Source organism: Mus musculus, chromosome 5, assembly GCF_000001635.26.
Source record: "Mus musculus strain C57BL/6J chromosome 5, GRCm38.p6 C57BL/6J".
In the NCBI taxonomy this organism is placed as follows: Eukaryota; Metazoa; Chordata; class Mammalia; order Rodentia; family Muridae; genus Mus; species Mus musculus.
Genome location: NC_000071.6, coordinates 7,390,035 through 7,404,778, shown reverse-complemented (window position 1 = coordinate 7,404,778; position 14,744 = coordinate 7,390,035). Strand labels below are relative to the sequence as shown.

At 36.6% G+C, this 14,744-nt stretch overlaps 1 pseudogene; it reads left to right on the top strand.

Annotated features, from left to right (window-relative positions):
- Window positions 4,399–5,606, top strand: Gm4960 (predicted gene 4960; annotated as a pseudogene).

Here is a 14,744-nt window from a genome sequence, read left to right as displayed (position 1 = left end):
TCCAAATAGACTGGACCAGAAAAGAATTTCCTCCCAACACATAATAATCAGAACAACAAATGCACTAAGTAAAGATAGACTATTAAAAGCAGTAAGGGAAAAAAGTCAAGTAACATATAAAGGCAGACCTATTAGGATTAAACCAGACTTCTCACCAGAGACTATGAAAGCCTAGACAGGTGTTATACAGACTCTAAGAGAACACAAATGCCAGTCCAGGTTACAATACCTACCAAAACTGTCAATTACCATAGATGGAGAAGCAAAGTATTCCATGACAAGACAAAATTCACACAATATCTTACCACGAATCTAGCCCTTCAGAGGATAATAATGGGAAAACACAGACACAAGGACGAAAGCTACAACCTAGAAAAAGCAAGAAAGAAATGCTTCAACAAACCTAAAGAAGACAGCTGCAAGAACAGAATTCCAACTCTAATATCAAAAATAACAGGAAGCAACAATTACTTTTCTTTAATATCTCTTAATATCAATGGTCTCGATTCCCAAATGAAAAGACAGAGACTAACAGACCTGCTACATAAACAGGACTCTACATTTTGCTGCTTACAGGAAACCCACCTCAGGGAAAAAGACAGACACTACCTCGGAATGAAAGGCTAGAAAACAATTTTTCCAAGCAAATTGTTTGAAGAAACAAGCTGAAGTAGCCATTCTAATATCGAATAAAATCGAATTCCAACCCAAAGTTATCAAAAAAGACAAGGAGGGGCACTTCATACTCATCAAAGTTAAAATCTTCCAAGAGGAACTCTCAATTCTGAATATCTATGCTTCAAATATGAGGGCATCCACATTCATTAAAGAAACGTTAGTCAAGCTCAAAGCACACATTGTACATCACACAATTATAATGGGAGACTTATATGTGAAACTAACAGAAGTTATGAAAGAAATGGACTTAAAAGATATCTATAGAACATTTTATCTTAAACAAAAGGATATAACTTCTTATCAGCACCTCATGGTACCTTCTCCAAAATCAACCACATAATTGGTCATAAAACAAGCCTCAACAGATACAAAAATATTGAAATCATTCCCTGCATCTTATCAGATCACCATGGACTAAGGCTGATCTTCAATAACAACATAAATAATAGAAAGCCAACATTCACATGGAAGCTGAAGAACACTCTACTCAATGATACCTTGGTCAAGGAAGAATAAAGAAAGAAATTAAAGACTTTAGAGTTTAATGAAAATGAAGCCACAACATACCCAAACTTTTAGGACACAAGGGAAGCAGTACTAAGAGGAAAACTCATAGCTCTGAGTGCCTCCAAAAAGAAAGTAGAGAGAGCACACATTAGCAACTTGACAGTGAACATAAAGCTCTAGAACAAAAGGAAGCAAATTCACACAAGAGTAGTAGACAGCAGGAAATGATCAAACTCAGGGCTGAAATCAACCAAGTGGAAACAAAAAGAACTATTCAAAGAATCAACCAAACCAGGAGCTGTTCCTTTGAGAAAATCAACAAGATAGATAAACCTGTAGCCAGACTCACTAGAGGGCACAGGGACAGTATTCTAATTAACAAAATCAGAAATGAAAAGGGAGACATAACAACAGAACCTGAGGAAACCCAAAATACCATCAGATCCTACTACAAAAGGCTATACTCAACAAAACTGGAAAACCTGGTTGAAATTGACAAATTTCTAGACAGATACCAGGTACAAAAGTTAAATCAGGATCAGGTTAATGACCTAAACATTCCCATATCCCTTAAAGAAATACAAGCAGTCATTAATAGTCTCCCAACCAAAAAAAAAAAAAAAAAAAAAAAAAAAAAGCCGGGGAACAGATGGGCTTAGTGCAGAATTCTATCAGACCTTCAAAGAAGACCTAATTCCAACTCTCCTAAAACTATTCCACAAAATAGAAGCAGAAGGTACTCTACCCAATTCATTCTATGAAGTCACAATTACTCTGATACCTAAACCACAGAAAGACCCAACAAAGATAGAGAACTTCAGACCAATTTCCCTTACGAATATCAATCAAAAATTCCTCAATAAAATCCTCGCTAACCGAAACCAAGAACACATCAAAGCAATCATCCATCATGACCAAGTAAGCTCCACTCCAGGGATGCAGGGATGGTTTAATATTCGGAACTCCATCAACGTAATCCACTATATAAACAAACTCAAAGACAAAAAACACATGATCATCTCATTAGATGTTAAGAAAGCATTTGACATAATCCAACACCCATTCACGATAAAAGTCATGGAAAGATCAGAAATTCAAGGCCCATACCTAAACATAATAAAAGCAATATACAGCAAACTGGTAGCCAACAGCAAAGTAAATGAAGAGAAGCAGGAAGCAGTTCCACTAAAATTAGGGACTAGACAAGGCTGCCTACTTTCTCCCTACCTATTCATTATAGTGCTCAAAGTCCTAGCTAGAGCAATTAGACAACAAGGGGAGGTCTAGGGGATACAAATTGGAAAGGAAGAAGTCAAAATATCACTCTTTGCAGATGATATGATTGTATATATAAGTGACCCTAAAAATTCCACCAGAGAACTCCTAAACCTGATAAACAGCTTCAGTGCAGTATCTGGATATTAATTCAAACAAATCAGTAGCCTTCCTCTACACAAAGGATAAACAGTCTGAGAAAGAAATTAGGAAAACAACATCCTTCAAATAGTCACAAATAATATAAAATACCTTGGTGTGACTCTAACTAACGAAGTAAAATATCTGTATGATAAGAAATTGCAGTCTCTGAAGAAAGAAATCAAAGAAGATTTAAGAAGATGGAAAGAACTTCCATGCTCATGGATTGGCAGGATCAATATAGTAAAAATGGCTTTTTTTTTTTTTTTTTGCTGAAAACAATTTACAGATTCAATGCAATCCCCATCAAAATTCCAACTCAATTCTTCAACAAATTAGAAAAGGCAATTTTCAAATTCATCTGGAATAATTAAAAAAAAAAAAAACTAGGAGAGCAAAAAGTCTTCTCAATGATAAAATAACCTCTGGTGGAATCACCATGCCTGACCTTAAGCTGCACTACAGAGCAATTATGATAAAAAACTGCATGGTACTGGTATAGCAACAGACAAGTAGACCAAAGGAATAGAATTGAAGACCCAGAAATGAACCCATACCCCTATGGTCACTTGATCTTTGACAAGGGGGCTAAAACCAGTGGAAAAAAGACAGCACTGTCAACAAATGGTGCTGACACAACTGCCAGTTATCATGTAGAAGAATGCAAATCAATCCATTCTCATCTCCTTCTACTAAGGTCAAGTCTACTTGGATCAAGGAACTCTACATAAAACCAGAGACCCTGAAACTTATTGAGGAGAAGGCGTGGAAAAGCCTTGAAGATATGGGCACACGTGAAAAATTCCTAAACAGAACAACAATGGCTTGTGATATAAGATTGAGAATTGACAAATGAGACCTCATAAAATTGCAAAGCTTCTGTAAGGCAAAAAAGACATTGTCAATAAGACAAAAAAAGGCCACCAACATATTGGAAAAGGATCTTTACCAATCCTAAATCATATAGGGGACTAATATCCAATATATACAAAGAACTTAAGAAGTTAAGAAGATCAGTAAATATTCTTAAAAGTATCAGACATCCTTATTAATAAAAAAATACAAATTCCAACTACTTGAGATTCCATATGATGTTAATCATAATGAAGAACATCAAAGCAAGAAAAAGCAATGCTGACAACAGTGTAGAGAAACAGAGCCCTCAATCACTGATGATGGAGCATTAATTGTTAGAGCCATTATGGAAATGAGTATGGAGATTTCTCCACAATCTGAGTGGGGAAGTATTATTTAATGCTATACTGTATCAACTCTGTGTATGTTCTCAAACATTGTAAGTTTTGCCACAGAAGATGGATTAGATTAGATGTCTATCCTCAGATGAATATATTAAAAATGCTATTCATAAACACAGTGGACTTTTGCATATGGAGGAAGAAAAATAAAATTATGAAATTTGTAGGATAATGGATAGATCTGGAACTTCATGTAAGTGATGGAATATATTCTGAATGAAAAATAATTGATGCTTTTGTCTATTTTTTGAAGCTAAAATTTTAGTGTGTATGTTCGTGCACATGTTCTGGGGTGTGGGTCATGAAACTAGAAACTAGACTAAAACCAGGAAGATAAGATCTTAAAGGGGGAAAAATAAGAGGCTAAAAAATATACGAAACACAAAAACAAAATGAGGAATACTTGGAGAAAAAAGGATGTAGTTTAGGGTGTGGTAGGAGGCTTGGGAAGAGGACTGAGGGATGGGACAAATAAGAATATAATATAGCTCTCTGTCCCTCCCTGTTCCACAGACAGGTGTATCTTATCCTTCAGTGCCAGCCTCGTCCACTAGACAAGATGGTGAAGGGCGGTGTGAATGGATTTGGCCATATTGGGCACCTGGTTACCAGGGCTGCCTTCTGATCTGCCTTTGGCAAAGTAGAGATTGTTGCCATCAGTGACCCCTTCATTGACCTCAACTACATGGTCTATAGGTTCCAGTATGACTCCATCCATGACAAATTCAATGGCACAGTCAAAACTGAGAATGGGAACCTTGTCATCAACAGGAAGCCCATCACCATATTCCAGGAGCGAAATCCTGCTAACATCAAATGGGGTGATCTAGGTACTGAGTATATTGTAGAGTCTACTGGTGTCTTCACCACCACGGAGAAGGCCAGGACCCACTTGAAAGATGGAGCCAAAAGGGTCATCATCCTCATCCCTTCTGCCAATGCCCCCATGTTTTTGATGGGTGTGAACCATGAGAAATATGACAACACACTCTAGATTGTCAGCAATGCATCCTATACCACCAATTGCTTAGCCCTGCTGGCCAAGGTCATCCACGACAACTTTGGCATCGTGGAGGGGCTCATGACTGCAGTCGATGTCATCACTGCCACTCAGAAGACTGTGGATGGCCCCTTTTGAAAGCTGTTGTGTGATGGCCATAAAGCTGCCCAGAACATCATCCCTGAATCCACTGCCACCGCTGTCAGCATGGTCATCCCAGTGCTGACGGGGAAGCTCACTGGCACGGCCTTCCATGTTCCTACCCACAATGTATTCATTGTGGATCTGACATGCTGCCTTGAGAAATCTGCCAAGTATGATAACATCAAGAAGGTAGTGATGCAGGCATCCAAGGGCCCACTAAAGGGCATCCTGGGCTACACTGAGGACCAGGTTGTCTCCTGCGACTTCAACAGCAACTCCCACTCTTCCTCCTTTGATGCTGGGGCTGGCATTTCTCTCAATGACAACATTGTAAAGCTCTTTTCCTGGTACGACAATGAATAAGGCTAGAGCAACAGGGTGGTGGACCTCATGTCCTACATGGCCTCGAGGAGAAAGAAACCCTGGACCACCCACTCCAGCAAGGGCACTGAGAGCAAGAGAAAGGCCCTAGGTTGCTGAGGAGTCCCTGTTCCAACACTGAGCATCTCCCTCACAGTTTCCATCCAAGACCCCCATAATAACAGGAGGGGCCTAGGGAGCCCTGCCTACTCTCTTGAATAACATCAATAAAGTTTGTTGCACCCTAAGAAAGAATATAATATAACAATGACCAATATTTAACCAAGGATAGAGAAAGAGATGAAGGTGGCTCTACTGATTCATTGTTTCATATGGATAGACTCAGGGAGAGTAGTTGCCTTCAGTTGTGTATCAATTAATAAACCCACAAAGTTCCGATCAATAGTCCACAGTGATCACACAAGTGACCCTGGTTAAATAAATTGATTAAATCTGTATTGACATAAAGGAAAAATGGAATTTGTATGAAAATGGATAGATCTGGAAGTTAATTTAAGTGCTGTAACACATTCTGAATGGAAAACACGTCATGCTTCTGTGTATATGTGGTTCCTAGATTGTAATGCATGTGTGTTTGTTCACAGAACAAAACTAAAAGTGATGAAAACAAACCAGGTAGGGTTGAGGGAAATCAGTGGGAGGGAGACAAAAGAGACTCTGGGGAGAAAGTAACAATTATATTCAGATATGAAATTTTCAAAGAGCTAACAATAAAAATGCCATAATGAATTACTTTGCTAATTAAAAAAAAAACCTAATTAAATTCTCCTTAAGATACTTGTTTAAATTGAGCCTTTTCAAATCATAGTCTGATACTGATAGAGGATTTTACAAGTGCCAAGAAAAGAATATTTTTCAGCTTAGGTATTTTAATGAACCAATTGTATTATCAAATTGCTTTTATATGATAAACATTAGAAGAAAACCAAAGGTTTACAAAGCAGGCATCAACACTCAGGAGGATCCTGTGGAATTTTTGTCTCTATAAAGACTAAAGATTTGTGATCTATGTTGGTGGTGACCTTAGAAGAAAAATCAAGGGAATAAATTATTGTGTCAAAATTACCTTTATAGGGAATGTTTTTGATGTCATAGGGCAATCTCTGCTTTCCTTTATTCCTGTAATTGTATCGGTTTCTCATTGTTAAAGAATTCTTCACCCTAAGCTACTCTATTATTTCTGGAATTTGTTGAAAGGTCAGTGAGTCTCAGGAGCTGTGATTACTTTTTCTAGCTGACATTTATTGATCTCATTACCTTCATGCTCATATTTCAAAAACTTTTTTTCCATTCTGTTACCATTTCAAAGATGACAGAAATGTTGGAGTGCTCACTGTATCAGAACTAGGTGTAATTAAAGCTGTATTCAGTTTCACAATAATTTCTCTTTCAGAACTGTGGCAAGTATTGTTTATAAATTAGATTGTTATAATTAGGAAACGCAATGTGCATAAAAATCAAGACTGGATTTATATTCTAATGTATACTTTCTATCTCCTCATAAAAATTAGAGCTGTGAAATTGTTGGACATAAACCTTTTGCTGGGACTGAATGGCTCACTTGACTCTCACCATCACTAATGCTCCATTTTAATGATTCGCTTTTGAAAAGTTTCCATTTCACTAACATCAGTTGTTTCTTGGAAAATGTGTAAAGACAAAGAATAATAAAGACATAGAAGTGAAAATGATTAAATAAAATTACACATGAACATCTTTCAAATCTGTTTAGTAAGACTGAGTCATAATTAGACAAATTAATTTAAAAATTAGATGCAAATTCCTAAATATTTGGCTCCACTTTTCTCACCCAGTTGTAGTCTTACATTGGAAGCTTTCAAAGGATAGTTATACTTTATTTAAATGGGTATATTTACATAGGAAGAGCTGCAGGGTCCTTCTTGTCCTGTGTTGTTTTAAGCCACAGTTATATACACTGGATTAGTTCTTCCTTTTTGCCCAGAGACCATCCAACCAGAACAATTTAGGAGTTTCCCCTGTGAGAGTTAAAAATAGACATAGGGCATAGATCTGTCATGATGAATCAAAAATATAATCTGTGAATCATTTCCTAGAGGTTATTGTTTAGATGGAACGGTCTAACGAGAACCATTATTTATAGAGGCAATAAGCTGTAGATGGTAGTTATGACCAGAGGACAGAAGTATACTGGGAAGGGCTGTTATTGCTCAGGTGAATTGTTACAGTCTTTATTAATTCGTTCATAACTATTCATTTCCCTCATCTTTATTTTTAATTTGAGAGATAAAATCAGAAAACCATGCCAGCCTGTGAGTTTAAGGATCCACTGCCACCTCAGTCTGGCGTTGTTTGTATTTCCGATAAATTTGTAATGGCTTTCTTTGTTCATTTTTATTAGAAGTTTCCTGGCACATGACATTCATCATAGGAAAACTCTAATCTCATTGTTAAAAATAGCACATGCTTAGTGATCATATTGACTCTATATTAGGCTCAAAGAAAACTATGGATTTAAACTTCTACCATCCTAACAATGAGTGCTAATTTCATAAAGTATATTCATGTACCATTTTATAGGCTCAGCTTCGTATATCTGGAAGTATTACTCTTTTATTGAAGATCGCATATTATTACTTGATGACAAATACATGGATAATATATGTAAAGTTTAAAGATTCTCTTCAATATAATATTTAAATATTTCTGGACTAGTGATAAACTATTAGAAATATAATCAGTCTTGTTTCTTGGTGCTTAATATTGAATCTAGAGGTTCTAACTTGCAAGGCAAGGGCTCTATCACCAACCTACATCTCAGCTACTGAAAAGTCATGGACGTTTAGTAATATCGATGCTTATGTTTTCAGATATTAGGTAGATATCTGGCCTCTCTTTGTCATCCTAATGAAAACATCTTCTATGGATAGTATCTTGATTATTTTAAATTGAATTAATAAGTTTTCTGGCTGGTACTATATATACCAGGCACCATGCTACCTGTAGGAGAAGAAACGAGGTTACTGCCCACATAGTAAGATAGTCAATGTTTAAAAGCTTTACATTTATTCCCAACAGTGTTGAGGATGTAGTCACATTATCTAGCTGATAAAATTAGGCCTTAGTTCATAAATAATAAAGAGATTATTAGGCTTCCGAAAAGCCCAAGTTTGAATCCCTTCAAACTTTGATAACATCTTCAAGCTTTTTCTTAATAAATTATGAAAATAATGCATCTCACCATTTGTATTTATGTTGGGATTCAAAATTCCTTCATCAATACTTTAAATAGTTTACAATGCAAATTTGACATATCATAAATATGAACATTTTAAAAATTAATCTCCAAAGTGTCTGGTTGAATCTTTGATGCTCAACATAATTTATTTTTTATAAAGCACTCAGACATTTATGTCAAAAAAGTGAATGTGTGTTGTTGTTTTTATTAATCAGAGTCTTTCAGAGAATCAGAACTAGGAGTGGGAGTTTGGGAAAAAGGGAGAATGAAATAATGTAATCCACAATTTGTTATCTGAATTATTAAAATTAATGAAATTGGGTTGCAATGGTGTAAACCCTGACCAAGACTTGAGTGCTGACAGCATGTTCAAGGATGAGGAACATGTCGCAGGAGAAACAGGAATGTTGGTTTTATCTTTCCTCTCCTCTTTGTTCAATTTGGCACAAGCTGGAGTCATTTGAGGAGACGAATTGTCAATTAAGAAAATGCATCTGTAAGACAGGACTGTAGGCAAGCAAACCCATAGAGGATTTTTTTTTTTTTTTTTGATTAGTTACTGACAGGAGAAGGTCCAGCCTATTGTAGGTGGAGACACCTCTAGGCTTGTGGTTCTAGATTCTATAAGAAAGGAGGCTGAGCAGGCCATGAGAAACAAGAAAATAGAGAGCACAGCTCCATGGCCTCTGCATCAGCCCCTGCCTCCAGGTTCCTGCCCTGTTGGAGTTCCTGTCCTGATTTCCTTTGATGATGGACAGTGATATGAAAAACGTAAGCTCCATAAAGCCAACTTGCTTTTTTTGTCATGGTCTTTCATTGCAGCAATAGAGACCCCACTTAAGACAAGTAGTTAAGTCTCTTCTGCTAAGACATTCACATGTGTCCTCTAATATAGTGATTTTCCAGAGCTATTGGATATTCCTTACCTCATAAACTTGACACATACTGCAGACTTTAATTCTATCTTGGATATAAACAATTTCTGTTAAAATTACAAATTTCCCATTTACTTCATTAATGTTAATGTTTTCACTTTTCTTTGGCAAATTATTTATTCTTATATACTTTAAAAAATACCTTTCTAGCACTTTGTTTTAGATTTATCTCTTCTAGCAAGATTTTATTTCAGCAATCACAAACCAAATAAGATTTATCCCTAATTTAACTGAATTATATTTATTGATATAGCTGAGATAGTTGCTGTACTAGTTTTCTATCACTAAGTAGTAAATTACTACAATTATAGTGGCTTCTGAAAACGACAATTAATGTTCTATCTGTTGTGCTTGTCATTGATCTAGGTGCCAAGTAACTAGATGTTTTGTCTAGGTGTTAGGCTAGCTAAGTTTTAATATGAAGCTCAGGGTGATCATCCAAGAGAACCCTGGCTGGAGACAAAGTTCAGTTCTTGATAAATGTGTTCCCAGAGGGTCATTCTCATGTCTAAGGCAGTGATTCTGGCGAGCCTCTCGCCTGACATACAGAAATTGGACTTGCTGCTCATTCAATACCCATTCTTAACTTTTAATTCCTTTCTCCAAGAAGAAGATTCTCTTAATTAGGTCAGTTCCACTGAAGATAATTTTTGCTTGTAAGGTCAACTCATTCAAGCAGTATAATCTAATCATAGAAATGACTAACTCATCATATTTACAAACTGAATGGAGGGGCTTATAACACAGAGGTGTATATCAGGAGACATACATCATGACGTCTCTGTGCCTGTACCACTTTCATATATACTCATTGTTATAATTTTATGATTTTAAGACCTCATAATTCACTTTGCAAAGAACAAGAAGATTGCAGTGTTAATAGTGGTTAAGAATCAGGAGCATTCAGAGTCCTGATTCAGATTTGTATCAGAGATCTTATTGCCTCTGGGATTTGGGGAAAGTTACTTAACCTTTTTGCCTTAGTGTCTTATCTGTAAAATGTGATAATATTACCTGTTCCCAAAGGCTATTTTGATGCTAAAGTGAATTAATACACACAACGAATATAGAACACAGGCAAGGGAATAGCATTCAGTGACTCTTAGTTTTAGTATTTGTCTTTCACGGGTACTTGGAGATTCCTGTTCTATTTAGAAACTACTAGATTTCAGTTATGCTCTAAGGTTATGTTTGTCTCATTTCCCATATATGCTAATGGTAGATGTAGGCACAAGATTACTATCACATATGGATGTCAGTCTTTACTAATATTATGAACTATTTATATTAAAAAATTAATTAGTATCAAGATGCCTCTATGAAAAGTTAACAGAAAAGTAGAGACAAAAAGGTAATTTTCAAAGTTAATCTATGTTTATAGGAAAGAAAAAGAGAACACAAACGTGAAATAACAGGGAGAACCAGATGTCTTGCAAAGCATAACAAGCATATCATGTGCCCAAAAATGAAAAGTAAGGAGTGCCTTGAAACATCAGGATACATCTTTCAGGTTTTGGAAAGTACTTTGGTTTGATCTCTCAGGAAACTAGATAACAAGGGGAAGTTTTTAGTACAAATGTTATAACCCACTTTGATTGTCATTGAACAACCATGGCTTCAGTATAAGATTACATTGACACAAACCAGAAGAACAAGCCCACGTAGTTGAAATGGATCATGATAGTGGCTTAGACCAGGGTTTCAACAGTGAAAATGATAATGAGAATCATTATAGAACTGCTAGATTCTCAATATGTTTAGAAAGTAGCTGAGAATGTAGTTTTTGTGGTTATAAATTTTAAAAAAGGGAATTATGTTATGCATTCCAATACTTTGGTCTGATTAAACAAACAGAATCAAAGTGACATTTACTAAGTTACAGGATTATGGCAGTAGAAGATAGGGAGGAGATAAGTAGTTCAGTTTTCAATTGGTTAATGATGTCCTCAGTCTTCCAATGTTAAGGAAATAATTTGATTATTGATTTAGAATTCAAGGGTGAGGGGTGGCTTGAAGAAGCATGTTAGGAACTTTCATTTTCTTTAAAAGACAATTGAAGCTAGGATTTTGTAGGATATCACCTTTATAATAAGAGCAGGTCAAGGGAAGGACACAAGGACAGCATTCTAGGACATGTCGGTTCTGCACACATACAGTGATGAAAGAGAAAAGGGGAGGGTAGACCTCAGGTTTCTTTTGAGCAAACATCAACAAGCTTGAAAATGGATGGAGGCTGATATGAAGGGAACCAATAAAAGAAGTCAGAATGTAGGCTGTACAGTTGCCATCATAACACAGGATGGATAGGTCAGAGAGAGTGTTTATACACTTGGGAGTTTTATGTAATCTTAAAAATTATTTCTTGTACTTTTTGAGATTATAAAATAATCTAATATTTGCTATTTTCTTTTTTCTTCTTTTTTTTCAGAATTCTGGAGTGAAATATAACAAGATTTCTGTCTTTATACATTTTTGCATTTTATTGGATATTTTATTTATTTATATTTCAAATGTTATCTCCTTTTCTGATTCCCCTCCCCAAATCTCCTATCCCATCCCTCCTTTTCCTGCTTCTATGACGGTGTAACCTACCCTCCCTCGCATGGCCCTACACTGGGACATAGAGATATCACAGGACCAAGGGCCTCTTCTCTCATTGATTCCTGACAAGGCCATCCTCTACTACTTATACAGCTGGAGCCATGGGTCCCTCCATTTTACTCCTTGGTTTGTGGTTTAGACCCTGGCAGCTCTGGTTGGTTGATATTATGGTTCTTCCTAGGGTGTTGCAAACCCCTTCAGCTCCTTCAGTCCTTTTTCTAACTCCTCTATTGAAGACACCATGATCAGTTCAATGGTTGGCTATGAGCATCTGCCTCTATATTTCATGCTCTGGCAGAGCCCCTCAGGAAACAGCTATGTCAGGCTCCTGTCAGCATGCACTTTTTGGCATCCACAACAGTGTCTGCATTTGGTGACTGTATATGGGATGGATCCCCGGGGGGGGGGGGGGGGCAGTCTCTGGATGACCTTTTCTTCAGTCTCTGCTTCACACTTGGTCTCCGTATTTGCTACTGTGAGTATTTTGTTACTTCTAAGAAAGACCAAAGTATCCACAATTAGATATTCCTTCCTCTTGAGCTTCATGTGGTCTGTGAATTGTATCTGAGCTTTTGGGCTAATATCCACTTATCAGTGAGTGCATACCAAGTATATTCTTTTGTGACTGGGTTACCTCACTCAGGATGATACTTTCTAATTCCATCCATTTGCCTAAGAATTTTATAAATTCATTGTTTTTAATAGCTGAGTAGTACTCCATTGTGTAAATGTACCACAATTTCTGTATACTTTCCTCTGTTGAAGTACATCTGGGTTCTTTCCAGCTTCTGGCTATTATAAATAAGGCTGCTATTAACATAGTGGAGCATGTGTCCTTCTTACTGGTTGGGACATCTTCTGGATATATGCCCAGGAGAGGTATTGCGGGATCCTCCAGTAGTACTATGTCCAATTTTCTGAGGAACCACCAGACTGATTTCCAGAGTGGTTGTACAAGCTTGCAATCCCACCAAAAATGGAGGAGTGTTCCTCTTTCTCCACATCCTCACCAGCACCTGCTGTCATCTGAGTTTTTATTTTAGCCATTCTGACTGGTGTGAGGTAGACTCTCAGGGTTTTTTTGATTTGCATTTCCTCAGTTACTAAGGATACTGAACAGTTCTTTAGTTGCTTCTTGACTATTAAAGTTTCCTCAGTCTATAGACCATTTTTAATAGGATTATTTGATTCTCTGGAGTCTAATTTCTTGAGTTATTTGTATATATTGGATATTAGCCCTCTATCATATGCAGGATTGGTAAAGAGACCTTTTCACAGTCTGTTTGTTTCTATTTTGTCCTAATGACAGTGTCCTTTCCCTTACAGAAGGTTTACCATTTTATGAGGTACCACTTGTCAGTTTTTGATCTTAGAGCATTCTTAGATCTTATAGTATTCTGTTCAGAAACTTTCCCCCATATCCATGTATTCAACACTCTTCCCCCCACTTTCTCTTCTTTTAGTTTCAATGTGTCTGTTTTTATGTGGAGGTCCTTGGTCCACTTGGACTTGAGCTCTGAAAAAGAAGATATGAGAGGATCAATTTGCCTTCTTCTACATGCTAACCTGCAATTGAATCAGCACCATTTGTTGATAATGCTTTTTTTCCACTGGATGCTTTTGACACCTTTGTCAAAGATCAAGTGACCATAGGTATGTCGACTCATTTCTGGGTCTTCAATTCTATTCCAATGATCTTCCTGCCTGTCTCTGTACCAATATCATGAAGATTTTATCACTATTGCTCTGTAGTACATCTTGAGGTCAGGGATGGTGACTCTCCCAGAAGTTCTTCTATTGTTGAGAATACTTTTTGCTATCCTTGTTTTTTTGTTATTCCACATGAATTTCTCTTTGTAACTCTATGAAGAAATGAGTTGGAATTTGATGGGGATTGTACTGAATCTGTAGATTGCTTTCAGCAAGATGGCCATTTTTACTATATTTTACCATATATTATATTCCAATCCATGAGCTGCGAGATCTTTCCATCTTCTGAGATTTTCTTCAATTTCTTTCTTTAGAGACTTGAATTTCTTGTCATACAAATCTGTCCTTTTACTGGTTACAGTAACACCAAGGTATTTTATAATTTTTGTGACTATTGTGAAGAATTCTGTTTCCCTAATTTCTTTCTCAGCCTGTTTCTCCTTTGAGCAGAGAAATACTATGTTTCGATATGTTCGAGTTAATTTTATATCTAGGCATTTTTCTGAAGTTGTTTATCAGTTGTAGGAGTTCTCTGGTAGAATATTTGGGGTCACTTAAGTATATTGTCATATCATCTGCAAATAGTGACATTTTGACTTCTTCTTTTCCAATTTGTATCCCTTTGACTTCCTTTTGTTGTCTAATTGCTCTGGACTCTGCCAAGTTCTGCTAGGACTCCAAGTTCTACATTGAATAGGTAGGAAGACAATAGACAGCCTTATCTAGTCCCCGATCTTAATGGGATTGCTTCAAGTTTCTCTCCATTTAGTTTGATGTTAGCTACTGGTTTGCTGTATATTGCTTTGACTGTGTTTAAGTATGGGTCTTTGGTTCCCGATCTTTCCAAAACTTTTATCATAAAAGAGTGTTGAATTTTGTCAAATGCTTTCTCAGCATCT